General features: G+C 34.3%; 1 protein-coding gene and 1 pseudogene across 4 annotated transcripts in view; both read right to left on the bottom strand.

The window, feature by feature from the left end:
* Window positions 1-17,134, bottom strand: part of ATG10 (autophagy related 10) — a 316,201-nt gene that overhangs the window by 237,803 nt on the left and 61,264 nt on the right. The window lies entirely within an intron of this gene.
* LOC100917574 lies at window positions 13,893-15,432 on the bottom strand (annotated as a pseudogene).

Raw genomic sequence — 17,134 nt, 5'->3', positions numbered from 1 at the left:
CATTTATCTATATACAGAAAGAGCTCAAAAGATTATAGTTACCTCTGACTGGCAGAGACACTGGGATTAACTCAAATTCTTCTGGAAAAGAAAATAAGGTTAGAGAAAACTAAAATCTTTGGTATATGATCTGAGCAGCAAACTAGTGAAAAAGGGTAGTCACAAGAGTGATACCTTCAGCTAAAACTGCCAGCCAAGAAAGACACAAACTTTTCCCAACAAGCAGGACTGAACAAATCCTTGAAATCATATGGAAGAAAGTAACTCCAAAATATGAATCACTGTGAGTTAGAAAAAGGATCCAAATTAAAATCTCGGACTAAATTCTGGGTTAGTTTAAATAGTGATTCAGAAGAGCTAAGGATTAAATGAGAAAGGTCATGATTTATAGTTAGGTGTTTATTTTAAGTTTGTTCTACAGTATCAACTTTAAAAACAAGATTTATGAATATCTGCTCTGCTTAGCATTTTTAATAAATTCAATTTTTATAAATAATGAGTAGAACATTCAAATAAGACATGTACTTTGTGTTTCAAAACATATTAAGTATGTGAAGCAGGGCATTTACTGTAACCAAATAGTGAAACTTAGAAAAAATACTAAAGAGGAAAAAAATACAACTTTTTGAATACTAAACTGGTAATTCTTTTTCTTTTCTATGATGGTTTCAGCATTTAAAATTTTTATTTTTTATTTGTTTAATTACATGTAAAAACAGTTTTTAACATTTAGTTTTAACATTTTAGATTTTTAAATTTTCTTCCTTCCTCCTTCCCTTTTCTCCTCTTTGAGAAGGTAAACAATTTGACATAGATTATACAGGTGTAGTCATAAAAAACATTTCCATATTAGTCATGTCATTAAAAAAAACACAAACCCCATCAAAAAATTCACCAAGAAAAAAAAATATATATATATATATATATATTTTTACATATGCTTCCATTTGTACTCAAACTCCAGTTCTTTCTCTATAAGTGGATAACATTTTTCATTATGGAGTCCTTTGGAAATGTCTTTGAGTGTTGAATTGCTAAAGATAGCTAAATAATTCACAGGTAATCTTAATACAATATTGCTGTTACTGTGTACATTATTTTTGTTCTGCTCACTTCATTTTGCATTATTTCATCTAAGTCTTGTCAGATTGTTTTGACATCATCCTATTCACTATTTTTTAGAGCACAATAGTATCCCATCACAATCATATACCACAATTTCTTTAGTCATTCCCCAATTGATGGACATCCCTTTAATTTCTAGTTCGTGGTCAAAACCAATAAAAAAAAACTGCTATAAATATTTTTGTATATAGAGGTCCTTTTCCTAATTTTTTTTTCACTTCTTTGGGATACAGACCTAGTAATAGTATTGCTGGAGCAAAAGATATACACAATTTTATAACCTTTGGGCATAGTTCCAAATTTCTCTCTAGAAAAGTTGGTTCAGTTCACAACTCCATTAAAAGTACATTAGAATCCTAATTTTCCCCTATTGCCTCCAATATTTATTATTTTCCTTTTCTGTCATATTAGCCAATCTAATAGGTGAGAAATGATACCTCAGGGCTGTTTTAATTTGAATTTCTCTAATCAATAAGTGATTCAAATCATTTTTTTCATATGACTAGAGATAGTTTTGATTTCTTTGTCTGAAAATTGTTCATTAATACCCTTAAACCATTTATCAATTTGGAATGACTCATTCTTATAAATTTGACTTGGTTCTCTATTATATTTGAAAAACTAGGCCTTTATCAAAGAAATTTGCTGAAGATTTTTTTCTGTTTTTTTTTTTCCTTCTCAGCTAATATTAGCTTTTCTAAATCTTTTTAATTAAATGTAACCAAAATTATCCATTTTATATCCCATAATGCTCTCTATCTCTTGTTTGATCATAAACCCTTCTCTTATCCATAGATCTTTCAGATAAACTATTCCATGCTTCTCTAATTTCTTTATGGTATTACCCTTTATTTCTAAATCATGGACCCATTTTGACTTTATCTTGGTATATGGTGTGAGATAATGCTGCCATAGTGTAGAGGGCCAGAACTCTGGAAAGGTATACTTGAATCAAGAAAAGCAGGGTGCTTATAGTTGAGCATCTACTCAGTGTGATTGATGGGATAATGGTTCTTTAGTTAAACATATACTTGATGTGATATAATGATGTCATCACTCTAGTTGGTATATACTTAGTATGATATGGTGATGTAATAGTTACAGTTGACACATGCTCAACTGCTGTAGCAACGTAATCGAACTGAGGTATTTAAGGGCTGAGAGGGCTAGAGAACAGGGAGTCTCTCAGCCACAGACACAAAGACGTCTCCAGACTCCATCTTTGACCATCCTCGTGGCTCTCCTGCCTTCATCACTTCTCCACCTAAAGACCTTGCAAGACATTACACCAGAGAGAGTAGTGTGAGATGAAAGTAAGCTATATTATTCTAAGAGTATCTACAGATGAAAAGTATGTGTCTTGGGCTTTCAACCAAGTGATGAAATAGTTAAATCACAAGACCTAGAGTCAGGAAAATCTGAGATCACATCTGGCCTCAGATAGTTGGTAATTGTATTATCCTGGGCAAGTCATTTAACTGCTGCTGTCTCGGGTTCTTCAGTTTCAAAATGAGCAAATAAAAGCACCTTTGTAAGGATCAAATGAGATAATGTCTGTAAAGGACCTAGTGCACTGCCTGGTACATAGTTGACCCTGAATAAATGCTTACTGCCTTCCCCCACCACCACCCCTTTTTCTTCCTCTATGCTACCTCCCTTGATAATCTCTTTGTTCCCAGAGGTTCAATTATTATCTCAAGACAGATGATTTCCAAATCTTTATCAACCTCTTTCCTGACCCCATTTCCACATTGCCAGATGTCTACAGAATTGTCTCAACTTCCTGAATATTACTCCTCCTCTCATATTCCATATTCCAGCCAAAATAGCCTGTCAGTCAATTTTCATAAGCAGATGTCCACAAAAGTTCTAAAACCTTCCCAAATATATACTGTAGAACACAGAAGCCAAGTGTTTAGAAGCCCCAAAGCTGTGTGTAATAATTGAAACTTACTATTTTATTCAATCTTAGCTTGAATTTCATACTTAACTCCTGATTATTTACATAAAAATTTGTTAAATGCTCTAAATTCTCCTTTGAAATGCACATATATACTACACTACACTACAATCAGGAGAGAATATACCTGTATATAAAAAACACACTAAACTGATCCATGTAATTATGTATAAAGTTTATATCTATGTTATAAGATGATTCTGCAAATCAAAAATAAGTCCTGGTTTACTGAAAGAATAAGTTTATGACTGTTTTTCATTAGTGGAAAATTTACATGCTAGAAAGTAGCAAGAATGGAGGCATAAATAAATGTTGTGTGCACTTCAAGGGTCTGTTTCTTTCAAGAAACTGAACAAAATGGGATTTTATTAGCTGTTTCATTAAGTTTTATTTTAGACAAAAACAAATACTGAAAGCATATGTGCAACATCTGATGCAAAAGGATTTCATTTTAAACAGTCTCTGTACAAAACTCATTAATGTAACATTAAATGTGCAGACCTGTCAAGCAATTTAAGTATAATTTAACTCATTTTGGTTTATTTATCATTTCTGACACAGTTTATTTAACATGTTCTAATCTTTAAATCAACATGTGTTCCAAGCTAATATGTTAAATCTGTCTCTTCAATGACATTTTGCAATAAATATCTATAGCATCTGTTGAGGGCAATTAGTACACTTACTTCTTATCAAGCCAGCTCTTATAGTAGCTGGATATTGGTACCTTTGTAGAAAAACTTCTAAAAACATTTCACTTCTTATCAGTCAAACCTCAAGTTGCCTTTCCTCACTTTCCCTTAGAGTACAAGTACAATTTTAAAAGAAATTAGATCAATATTTCACTATAAATAGCATTATTATATCTAAGATATAAATGTCATGTTAAGATTTAAAATAAAAAATAAAAAGCTAATGCCTTCAAAAAAAAGAAAAGGCTAATACCTTCCTCTTATAGTAAATTCATTTATGTTAAGGATTAATCATAGCACCACTGATAAAAGCTGCCAACCTCACTACTTTTCCTCTCTAAGCCCAGCATGACCTAACTAAAATTGGTTATGTGAGAAAAATGTCATAATTATATTGTGTTGGTTTATAACTTCAGCTTATTAGATGCCTTTGAAATAAAGATGAGTGAATTTCCTCCATTAATTAAAACAGTTGCATATTGACCCATAAAATCTGAAAGTACTAAAGATGGGAGAAAGAATTAGCTAAAAGTTACTTCTCCAAGAACATTCCTGATCCCTAAGGAAAATGCAATTTGATTGATCAGATATCTACTTTTATTTAGATCTCAAACTCTGAATGTTAAATGTGGTAGAAAGCTATTATATATAAAGTAGCTAATAGAACAATAACTCTTCAGTTTCATGGGACCATCCTGTCACACATTCATACACTTTCTGATCACTCTCTTGAAGAGAAGGAAGCATGAACAGACACACAAGACTATAGCTGCTGTGAAGAAGTAGAAGTCCCAGGACTAGATTTGAAAGGTTCACACTCAGTTCTGTCTTGTCATAAGCTACATGACCTTTGCAGGTCATTTCACATCTCTGCATTTCAGACTTCCATCTGTCACCCTGATTTGCAATCTCAGCATCTCAGACACCCCAGAACATTTCATTAGGGTATATCCCCAGGGACTTAAAAAAAAAAAGTATTTACTGAATACTCAGTCATAAAGGACATTATTTGTATTCATTAATAAAGCTAAAGAAATTAAAACTGAGCTAAGTTTAATTTTTTTAATTAACAACTAAAGTTTAATTGAAAATATAATCTTTAAAATGAGATATAAAATGTTGAATTTTTGCTAGAGTGAAAAATCAGGCACATTAAAAAATACAATTAAATTTCATGACCTTTATCTTTAACCAGATAATAGTCAAACTAATCAAAACAGATTAAATGTTTTTTCCCCTCTTCCTGTCTTAGAAAATGTGACACTGATCACCAAATATCATGTATTTAAATTCTTCAGTTATATCAAAGCAATTAAATGATGAAGTCCATTGTCATTCAATGTATAAAACTGAGTAAATCTCGGAGGAACTGGAGGGACACTATGCTCAGTTTGATTCATACATGTGCTGGTTTAAAAAAAAAAAAACTTTCACATGAACAACCTATAATAGATAAGACAGCAAAGCATTGGACAGAACTGCAAAAAAAAAAAAAAAGTCCTTCAGCTGATCAAACCATTCTTTGATGGTATTCTAATGCTATACTTAGGAATGGCATAATCATAACATCATCCTCTGTAATCTGAAATCAACTTCCAACTCATCCAAGGACACTTTACATTTTTTGGCAATGATTCTCATATTCCTGCCAATATCTAAACTCAGCAGTTTTTCCATTGCAATCTTAATTTTATAAGTTTCCTATTCAAATCAGTGGTCAATGCATGTAATCACTGAATCTAGGAATCAATAAAACAAAATTATTCTGCCTTGATCCTCTTTTGCATTAGAGTAATGCTAAGACTCAGAAAAACTGCCAATCCAAATGGATGTTGTCCTTTTTATCATGCTCTACATATATTTTCATACCATGATCGCAAGCAGATTGTAAATATCTGGGATCACCTATCATTGTGGCTAATGGCTTATGTAAGCTTTTCATTCTCATAACTTGAGATCTGGAGCATGAAAAGCTTTAGCTCCTTTTACCACCATCTGAAGAATAAGCACATCACATGGAGGACAAAGATTTAAATTCATGGCTAACTCCCTGACTTTGCAGTTAAAATCAGCAAAGTGAGCTGTTTTAATAATGTCTTTTGTTTTATAGTAGCCAAAACTTCTGTTATGCCATCTTCCCATCTTATGCTTGACATGGACTTCAAAGTATTCAACAGGGATAGTGCTTCTTGTGAAAATCTCTATTATTGCATCCATATATGACTCTATAAAAGCACAAAGTCTGAGAAAAACTAAAAAGAAATCAAATCAAATCAAATCAAAGGCAATTCTGTTTTGTTTGCTTGAAGCTCATGCACATATTAAAGAAAGATTCAAACAATGATCAGAGCAACACAAGAAAGTGTCTTTCACCATTTCTTTATATTCCATTTAATCTCCTACAGTATATTGAAATACAGTAGATTGAACTACTGAAACAAACTGACATCACTGGTGACCAATCAATTTTAGGAATAACAAGGACATATTTAACTGTTCAAAAAGAGGCCAATCATTTGTTAAATAGTTTCTGAAAACACACAAAATGTTCAGCCTTTATCTTTTAATAGAGACTAGTTAGTAGGATCAGTAGCATTTATTGAGACCATCTTTCCATTTAGTGAAAACACAATCTTTTATTGAACAAACTGTACAAAGCCACAATTAAATCATTTTGGATTAATTGCTAAGATAGGTAGTGTTCAGGGAGATTGTTGCACCTGCTTTGCCATTATATGATATTCTTAGAGCATACTGGTACAATTTTGATACAAACATCCCCCAAAACTGTCAGCATTTTCATTGTGATCCCTAAATAGTATTCCACTTTTTACCAAATAGACAACAATATCAATTCGTGGTTCCATTATATTTTGGTTATTTCACCATTCTACTTGTAGATAGACAAGCCAACTTGCCCTCATGCAACAATATGTCAACAGGTTTCTGTAATGTTCGGCCTTTCTGGATGTCCTTTGTATAGGCCTTGGTCTCAGCAGGATAGACACCTCCAGAATGGTCAGGAATAGAGTCTAAAGTCTTTGTTGTTGAGTCTCGAGTCTGTCTTCTTCACAATCTGTGTCTGTCACAGTCTGACTCAGTCTTGATCTTAATGGAGGAGTGCAGGAGGCAGGAGAGCTACCAGGAGGATGGTCAAAAATGGAATGACTGGAGAGTCCTTTTCAGCCCTTAAATACCTTGGTATGATTACATCATTACAGCACACCACATATGTGTAAACTAGAGAACCATTGTATCACCATGCTAAGTACTAAGTATATGTATACAAAGAACAATCATTTCATCAATTCCACTGAGTTAACACTTTGTTATAAGTATCCTTGCTTCAAGTATACTACTCCAGAGTTCCAGCCCTCTACAGGTTTCCCTTTTATTAAATATTTATTATCCAGAGGCCCATTTCTGAATCCCTTAACAATACATACTGAATTACCATGACCTTCGCTTACTATATCATTAAAGGAAAAGAACAGTAAAAGCAAAATGCTTGATCTTAGACTATATTATATCTATAATTTTTTTATCAATTGAGCTTATTTGTATTTTATTTCTAGGAAACATGATCAATTTGGATTGATAAAGGCTGCCTAATCTACTTTTTGGAATATCATAGACTAGGTCATCAAATTTCAGAACACTGGATAGCTCTGACTAGTCACATTGACTTGAACTGAGAAACAAAGTCATTTTCTTTTCATCATTACTCAGTTAATTACACACACTGCAACTACTAGCAGCATTATCTTCATTCAAGTTATTAACCAAGGAGTCTGCAGTATTTGCCCTACTCTCAGCACATTCATTATAATTCAGTTTGTCTACCCTGTTTCTTATCTTAATGAACTGATCCATATCTTACAATTAAAAGGGGGTATCATATGATTGAATTAAAACGTAAAACCAAAGGTTTGTTATGCTATTTCAGTAACATACTTATGATAAAGATTACCACAGTATACTGTGCTAAGCATGCTCAAAGTGGCCCTTTATATAGGTCAAAGAATTATCTAGAGCAATAGGGAGAAGGAAAGAAAGGGCAGATCCTTGATAATGTGGTAGTGCAATAGTGAGGGTCCAAGCTATAACAAATGGGAACTTTCTATACAATTCAAAATCTATATTATACAATGTGGTGCTTATTACACAAAACAACAATCTATTTTAAAAATAAAAGCATGTAAAACAACTAAAACACAAAGCTACTTTTCTTCTGATGTTACACTGTGCATGTCCTTCCTTTCTACTCACACATTGCCTCCCCTAAAAAGGCTTTATTACCTCTTTGCTGAGCAATAGCTTCCTAACTGGCATTTCTGCCTTAAGTTTCTCTCTTCTAATGTATCTTTCCCATAGTCATCAAAATGACTTTTTTTTTTTTTTTTTTTTTAAATTTTATTTAATGGCCTTTTATTTACAGGTTATACATATGGGTAACTTTACAGCATTAACAATTGCCAAACCTCTTGTTCCAATTTTTCACCTCTTACCCCCCACCCCCTCCCCCAGCTGGCAGGATGACCAGTAGATGTTAAATATATTAAATATAAATTTGATACACAATAAGTATACATGACAAACTGTTATTATGCTGTACAAAAAGAATCAGACTCTGAAATATTGTACAATTAGCTTGTGAAGGAAATCAAAATGCAGTGGGCATAAATATAGGGATTGGAATTCAATGTAATGGTTTTTAGTCATCACCCAGAGTTCTTTCTCTGGGCGTAGCTGGTTCAGTTCATTACTGCTCCATTGGAAATGATTTGGTTGATCTCATTGCTGAGGATGACCAGGTCCATCAGAACTGGTCATCATATAGTATTGTTGTTGATGTATATAATGATCTCCTGGTCCTGCTCATTTCACTCAGCATCAGTTTGTGTAAGTCTCTCCAGGCCTTTCTGAAATCATCCTGTTGGTCATTTCTTACAGAACAGTAATATTCCATAATATTCATATACCACAATTTATTCAGCCATTCTCCAACTGATGGGCATCCACTCAGTTTCCAGTTTCTAGCCACTACAAAGAGGGCTGCCACAAACATTCGTGCACATACAGGTCCCTTTCCCTTCTTTATAATTTCTTTGGGATATAAGCCCAGTAGTAACACTGCTGGTCAAAGGGTATGCACAGTTTGATAACTTTTTGAACATAGTCCCAAACCACTCTCCAGAATGGTTGGATTCGTTCACAGCTCCACCAACAATGCATCAATGTCCCAGTTTTCCCGCATTCCCTCCAACAATCATCATTATTTTTTCCTGTCATCTTAGCCAATCTAACAGGTGTGTAGTGGTATCTTAGGGTTGTCTTAATTTGCATTTCTCTGATTAATAATGACTTGGAGCACCTTTTCATATGACTAGAAATAGTTTCAATTTCTTCATCTGAGAATTGTCTGTTCATATCCTTTGACCATTTTTCAATTGGAGAATGGCTTGATTTCAAAATGACTTTCTTAAAACTTACTCTCTTAACTCAGTAAAATTTAGTGACCTTAGAACTTGGAACTTAGAACATTATAGACTTAGAATTATAAACTATTCTGTTTGGCATTTCATTACTTTTCCAGCTTTGTTATTCCTTTTTATTCACCCTACCGCCCAGCCAAACTGACCTTTTTCTTGTTATTCAGGAACCATCAATGTGGGCCAGCAGTACATTTCCTCTTTACCTCTTCCTTTGAACATTCCTTTCTTCATAGCTCAGTTCTAGTATCACCTTTTATATTAAAATCTTTTCTGATGCTCTTGCTGATAGCACCTTTTCCTGATAGCACCTTATCCTCAAATCATTTTGTATCTATTTTGACTATATATGTATATATGTATTTATGTATGTATATGTATATATACACAATCCCAGTCCAAAGCTCATTCATTGTATGAGATCCTCTTCTTAGTAGAGATATTTGTGGCAGGGGCAGGGCAGAGTTGGTGAACTTGAGAAAGAGGAGATTCTCTCCAATCTCCTTCAAGTTGTATTTGGATAATTGGATCCCCTATAGACTTGGAAATCTTCTGACTTACAGAGAAAAAGTAGAAGTTGCCAACTCCACTTCAGGTTGCAAAGGAAAAATAAGGTCCTCACAAGAAACAAACATGAGAAGAACAAGCAGTTTCCATTGAGACCCTAACTCTAATTTGCTATGCTAAAGACTTTAGGGAACTTCCTCTTCAGTGGGATGCAGGACTGGCTTGCTTGCTTGTTTGCTTAAATGGAGTTGCCTTAACTTTCAACAGAAGAACTTCTTCACTCTATATTTTCTGATATTTATTCCCCCATGTATATGTTTTCTGATTTCAATTGTGCTGGGTTTCTTTTTTTTCTTTTAAATATAATTTTATTTATTTTTTAATACACATTGCTTTATGAATCATGTTGAAAGAGAAAAATCAGAACAAAAGAGAAAAACCATGGGAGACAACAAAACAAAACAAAACAAAACAAAACAAAACAAAACAAAACAAAACAAAAAAGAAAGAAAGAAAAAAGAAAAGAAAAAAGAAGTGAACATACCATGTGTTGATTTGCATCAATTTCCATGGCACTTTTTCTAGATGCAGATGGCATTTTCTATCCAAAGTTTATTGGAATTGCCTTGAAACAATGAACCAGCTGAGAAGAACCATAGTTGGTCATCGCATTATTTTGCTGGGTTTCTTGGCTAAGAGCTATGTGTATTCATCATGGAATAGTATTTGGTAGAAAAGGGATGTCACATTAAATATAAAGCTTGAAGTCCCGATTCCCTCCCAATAATAACACTGTGACCAAAAGTTAGACTAAACCTGAAAGCCTTATTCTCTAGATGAACATCATTTAAGGGAACATACAGACTCCAACCTGGGCACCAGCCCATTCCATCACCCTACCAGCTCCCATACCCTGTAAGAGAAGAGTGGCCTCTGGCCCCAACCTCAGTCTTCCTTGGAGGACAAGAAGAGAAAGACTAGACCTGTCTATTCTGGCTGTTTGAACCTCATAATGACATTCCTCGCTACATGCATGAGGACAACCCTCACAATACATGTGGCAGCTAAGTGGATAAAGAACTGGGCCTGAAGCCAGGAAGATTCATCTTCCTGAGTTCAAATCTGGCCTCAGACACTTACTAGTTGTGTGACCCTGGGCAAGTGAACTTTATCTGACATAAATGAGCTGGTGAAGGAAATGAAAAACTACTCCAGGATCTTTTCCAAGAAAACTTCAAATGGGGTCATGAAAAATCAGACACAACTGAAATAAGTGAACAACACAGACCCATGAATGTATTTTCACCCAATAAATGTAACTTATCTGAGAGAAAGAGATGTTTTATTTCCGTCTTTTCATCACCAATACCTACCTATCACATTTCCTGGCACATGGTAAGGACAAAAAAGAGGTTTATTTGTAGAAAAGGATTAGATCCTGCTACAACAACTATCATTACAATAAAATTGGATTTTCACAAAAAGCCTTATTAAATAAAAGGGAGTAACTGATCAAGATGTCAATGCTACTTCTATGTAAATCTGTATTGTTTTCTGCAACCTAATTCATTATTAAAGAGAAAAGTATGAATTTTGGCATATTTTATATCCTATCTTTAAAATAAAATTTTGGAGATTTTCACAATTAAAATTTTTTTATGGCAGATTGACCCATTTTGGATGGGTTTTTTGGTTGTTGTTTTCATTTTTTTTTTTAAATCTGTCTTTACAGAAGGGACCTTGGCTATAATAGATTCCATTTAAAAGGAATTTTACTACACAATAAAAATTACTATGTAGCCAAAATTTTCTAACTCTTGGCCAATGGTCCATTTATTTTGAGCAATATTTTATGAAATGGTATTCTAATAAAACAAAAGAATTTTAGACAGCCTCTTGGAGTTCATTATAATGTAATTTGGCCCATACTCCATTATATGAAGCAGCTTACATAACAAAACTGCACATTTGTGTAAATAACATTCTTAATATAACAAAAGTTTTATATGGAAAAAGCATCAGATTCACTATCAGGAGATCTTGTGTCAGGTCCCATGACCATGACTATGCCATGAGGCATAGTGAATACCTCAAATACAAAGAACACAACTGCCATTGAATTTGACACAATTTAATTACCATTAAACCTTTTGCTATTCTCTGTACCTCAAATGGAAGACAACTTGAGCTCAGCCTGAGACATAAAACTTTCCTAGAAGCACTACACAACCTATCATGTATGTGTCTGCTCTGGGGCTATCCTTGGTCTTCTTTTCTTCCTTGGCATCTTTCTTGGAGACCTTATCAGCTTCCTGGAGGTCCTATATCATTTCTCTGACTAAATGTATGATTAGATACTTATAACATGTAGACCAATTCTAAAACCAGTGACATACTTTTGGCCTCAAAACCTCATACCACAAACAACAAGAGGGTGCAGCAGCTATGTGGCACAGGGGATCTAGTTTTGGGCCTGGAGGCAGGAATTCTCATCTTCCTGAGTTCAAATCTGGCCTTAGACACTCAGTAAGTAGCTGGGTGATTCTGGGCAAGTCAATTGATCCTCTTGCTCAGTTATCTCTTCTGTCAAGTGAGCTAGAGAAAGAAATGGTCAACCACTCTAGTATCTTTGCCCAAAACACCCAATAGGGTCATGAAGAGACATGGCTGAAAAACAACTGAAAACAATCAATAAAAGAAATCACTATTTCTAAACAACAATGAAATTTAAATTCCACCAAGAAAAAGAGTATGCTTACATTTCAACATGTTTCAAAATTAGGATTCTGTACATATAGAGAAAGGAAAATCTGTATCAAAAAAGGGAAAGAGATTATGCCTTTGCATGTGATAAGACAAAGGAAAACACTGAGAATCACTATACATCAGTATCATTGTCCATCATATTCAAAATAATTGAGATCTTTGATGAATATTATTTATGAAAAAAGTATAAAATGAGATAACAGGTATGAAACTGTCTTAAATATTTTAAAGTACTGTGAAATATAAGGTCTGCTAAATAAGCATAGTGTACCAAATAGAACACTGAATTAGATGAAAAATTGATTCAATACAATATTTCTTATGTCCCACAAAATTTAGCAACCTATTTGAGACAAATAATAATTAATTTCAAATATGCCATATTTCTTAACAAAGCAAATAAAAAGTATTAGCCATAGATGTACACAAAAATTCCCATTAAAAAATACTACCAAGACTCTTCTGATACTATATTCATCAATACTTCCTGCACACCTCCCCCCAAAAAAAACCCAATTCTTCTTCTATATATGTGTTTAGATTAATGAGTATTCTCAGTAACCAGATTCATAATCTCAATGTGAAATCTCAGAGTCGCCAAGTCAGTTCATTAAATAAAAAGGCCCTACTTTTTTTATATGTTGAGAACAAAAATCTGTCTAGTTTCACAATTTCCAACCAAAGCTTTCTCTTTCACTAAAAGTTCAAACTATGACCTAAGTATTAAATTCCTGATAGATTCAGGGCATCTTTTTATACTGAATAAATCCTTTGCAAACAGTCTCTGACTAAAATCTAAAGTTTCAAATGGATACCTCTAAGAAAGGATGCATTGTAATTCTTTAGCTAATATTTGGTCTCCACATCACACCCACCCCAACTATAACTGTGCCTTTCTCAGGGATTCTCTTGAATAGACTTGAAAAATCATGGTGTTCATAAGTATTTTACTCACAACCAATACAACCTGTTCTTTGTGAAAGGATTGCTTAGGACCACATATATTTAAGTGACAGACTGTTTCATAAAATCAACAAATTACAAAGTGGAAATTCAATGTTAATGACTAAGACTCAAAATTTACTTCAGTAATATGGCATGTCTGCTTGGTCTACAAAGCTTTTAGCAGTCCACTTCATCTTTTCTCCCATTATCTCAAAGTAATGTTCATGGGACAGCTAGATGGTGCAGTGGATAGAGCACCAGTCCTGAAGTTAGGAGGATCTGAGTTCAAAAATGGTCTGAGATATTTAACATTTCCTAGCTGTGTGACCCTAGGGTAGTCGCTTAATCCCAAATGTCTTAGCAAAAAAAAAAAAAAAAAAAAAAAAAAAAAAAAATGCTGTTCATGTTGGTAGGATCATCTGGACCTTGCTTCAATTTTTTTCTAATTGCCAAAGACGTGCTAAAAATATTTTTTCACTTTTGCCATCATTAAAGGAAAGGTAGTTTTTTTTTTTCCTCCCTTTTGTAGTTTTACTTTAAACATTAATAGAAGGTATACTTTCATGGTTCTTCAAAAACAGTTTTGATTAAGAAATATGTTCAAATTTAGAAAATAATCTTGAAGAAAAAAATTTTCATTTCAAAACACTGAAAATTCGTAATGTTCTATTAGCAGAGCCTTTGGAAATCTGGGACCTACCACTAGGTCATGATGAAGTATCTTTTTTTAATTTATATCACTGATTTTATTAATTAATTTTTTAAAAATACAACTATAATTCAATATTACAACAAAAACAATAACTAGCAGTAAGGGTATTAAGATAACAACAATCTTTCATTCAGTCACTATTGCATATAAAAAGCCCATATTACAATAACGAGTATTCATGACTCCTATTCAGAGTTCTGACTTTAAAAACCAGCTCTGGGATAATGTTCATTGTTTTCATAAGCTTCTCCATCAGAATGGAGATGGGTCAGGGTCCACCAGTTCTACTTGATCCATTTTTTCAGTATTCTTTAGTTCCTTTTCTTCAGGTAATAACTTTTCCAACAAAGATAGCTTCTCTGATGAAAGAATGCCAATCTCTGAAAGTTTACCTTAAATTCAATTACTAGAATTGCTTTCTCATAAGGCTGACAATAAATTGTCATGCCTTCATTCAGCACACATTTGATATCTCATGTTTAACAATCCAGATGAAAAGTAATAAGTATAGTTTTCCTATTAAGAATTGTATTAATTTCTGAAAGCTACACAATGATTCATCCAAATGAATATCCATATATATGAAAATGTCTTCACCTCATAGTATAATTATAGAATTGTCTTTTGGGTCCAAAACAATGAAAATATCTCCTGGCTCCTAGTCACTTTCACCTTGAAATGTTATCTTCTGCCCACCTTTCGTGCCCTTGTCAATATGGATCTACAGAATCCTTTTTTCTCTCAGGCAATTTTCCTTCCATTACACCTTTTATATCTATCTTTAGGGCTGATTTATTCCCCGTAATCCTGATATACCATGCAAAATTATTGAATTTGCTGAATCAGTTTAAGTCCTATCTGAAGAATTCTTATTTGCATTCCGAGAACTTTGCCATTGGGACAGCATTCTATATCTTCTTCCTCACTATCCCTTTCTTCACATCTATCACAATTTACATTCTTTTACAAAGCCTGTATTCTTGCTACACAACCACATAAATCTTCTAAGGTCACCAACAACTGATGAACAACATTTTTACTTCTCCATTCCTATTCCATTCTCCATCCCACCTCCAAAAACCATAACAAAGATATCCATTGGAAAACCAAAGCAGAACCACCTTCCATGAAGGCTTGTTCTCCACCTTTATCATATAGTCTTTTATTTGCATCAGAATGTGTAGAGTGCTGAAACTCTGAATAGGCCTACTTGAATCAGACAACTGAGCACTTGAGGCTAATTACCTATTCCATGTGAAACAATGACTCTGTTAGCATATGTTTGGATAAATGGCTCTTCTCACTGTTTGGTGCTGGCTCAATGTTTGGTGTTAAAATAACTGTGGGCAAGGATTAGAGAGTGGGGTGCAACAGGGCAAAGTCACTTTGCAGCAGGACCAGGAGGAGAGAATTTGGTGACTTTGGACTTGAGAATCGAGGATACATCTTTGACGAGTCTGTGGCAGTTTGCCTGCTTCTTTCACTTCTCCTCCTAAAGACCAAGGACTTTTACTTATCCTGATTCTGGCTGATCTAGAGGCCTCCAGGGAGCTAGCTTGGACTTAACATTTTGGCACCAAATGTGGACTAAGGACCCTAATTTCACTTAAGAATTCCTGGTGACCAGGAAGTAGGGTGAGTTTTTTAATAGACAAACAGGGAACTTAATTTGTTAAAAGCTAAACTAGTAACTCTCATTTTCTAGCAGAAATGGAGCAGTTATTAGGAAAAGATTCTCCCCCACCTCCATCCCAAGGGAGATCTACAAGAAGCATACTTAGATTAATAAAGAGGCAAGGTTTGCTTGTAACTTGGGAGCAGAATGATGGACTTGTGGATACATTAGAATGCACATCCCCTTGGTTCTTCCAGGAAGAAGAAATAGAGGCAGATAATTGGAAACTAGTAGATCAACTATGTGAATACTACAATGATAAAGGTCCTGATTCAATTTCTAAGGAAACATTCTATATATACAACTTAATACAAAAAAGAAAAGTTTTAAGAACAGCTATATAAGGAAATGTAAGAGAAAGAGGATGAGAAAGGAAAGATTAATGGAAATATCAACAGAGAGCATGAGGAGTTAAGTGAACTTGAAGGGCTTGGTGATTCTTACTCACACAGCCCAGCACCTCTGCCCATACCAGAGCAGACTCTTAACCCTTCCCTCCCCCCATCAACTTCACCAGGAGGGAGGAGGAGTAGTGGGAGGGGCAGTGATAGCACCAGCACCTCTCCCCCCGCAATCACCCCTTCACCAATTAGATTGCAAAAGGCACTACTTAAAGCCAAAGAGGAAGGGCAGAATACAGCTGATTTGAGAATAGAAATGTATCCCATGATTGAACTTAACACTTCAGGTCAAGAAAGAAGAAGATACACTCCTTTAAATCTAGAAATCCTCAAAGACCTGAAAAAGGCTTGTACTCTTTATGGGGCTACATCAGCTTATGTTAAGATGTTATTACAGAATTTGGCTTATTAAGTCTTAACCCCTAGGGACTGGAAATTTATAGCAAGGACATGCTTAGAACCTGGACAAAACTTGTTGTGGCTTTCTGAATATAGTGAGCTCTGTACAATACAAGCCTAACAAAATAATTAATACTCCAATCATCCGGGTGCAATTAAGAGGTGTAGGTTCTTATGCAGACACTTCAGCACAAGTTAATTACCCTATAACAGCATATGAGCAAATTGCTTCTGCTGCTATCAAAGCATGAGGTTTTATCCCAGATAAACAGGACAGAGGAGAGGCCTTCATGAAAATAGCACAAGGGTCAAATGAACCCATTGCTGATTTTGTGGGACGTTTGCAGATATCTGTCAAATGAACTACTGGTGAAAATGCAGTAACAGAAATTATGATAAGGCAACTTGCTAAAGAAAATGCTAATGAGGCTTGTAGAAGAATTTTACTAGAACTGTGCAA

Source organism: Sarcophilus harrisii, chromosome 1 (genome assembly GCF_902635505.1).
Source record: "Sarcophilus harrisii chromosome 1, mSarHar1.11, whole genome shotgun sequence".
Classification (NCBI taxonomy): Eukaryota; Metazoa; Chordata; class Mammalia; order Dasyuromorphia; family Dasyuridae; genus Sarcophilus; species Sarcophilus harrisii.
This window is presented reverse-complemented; position numbering and strand designations above follow the sequence as displayed.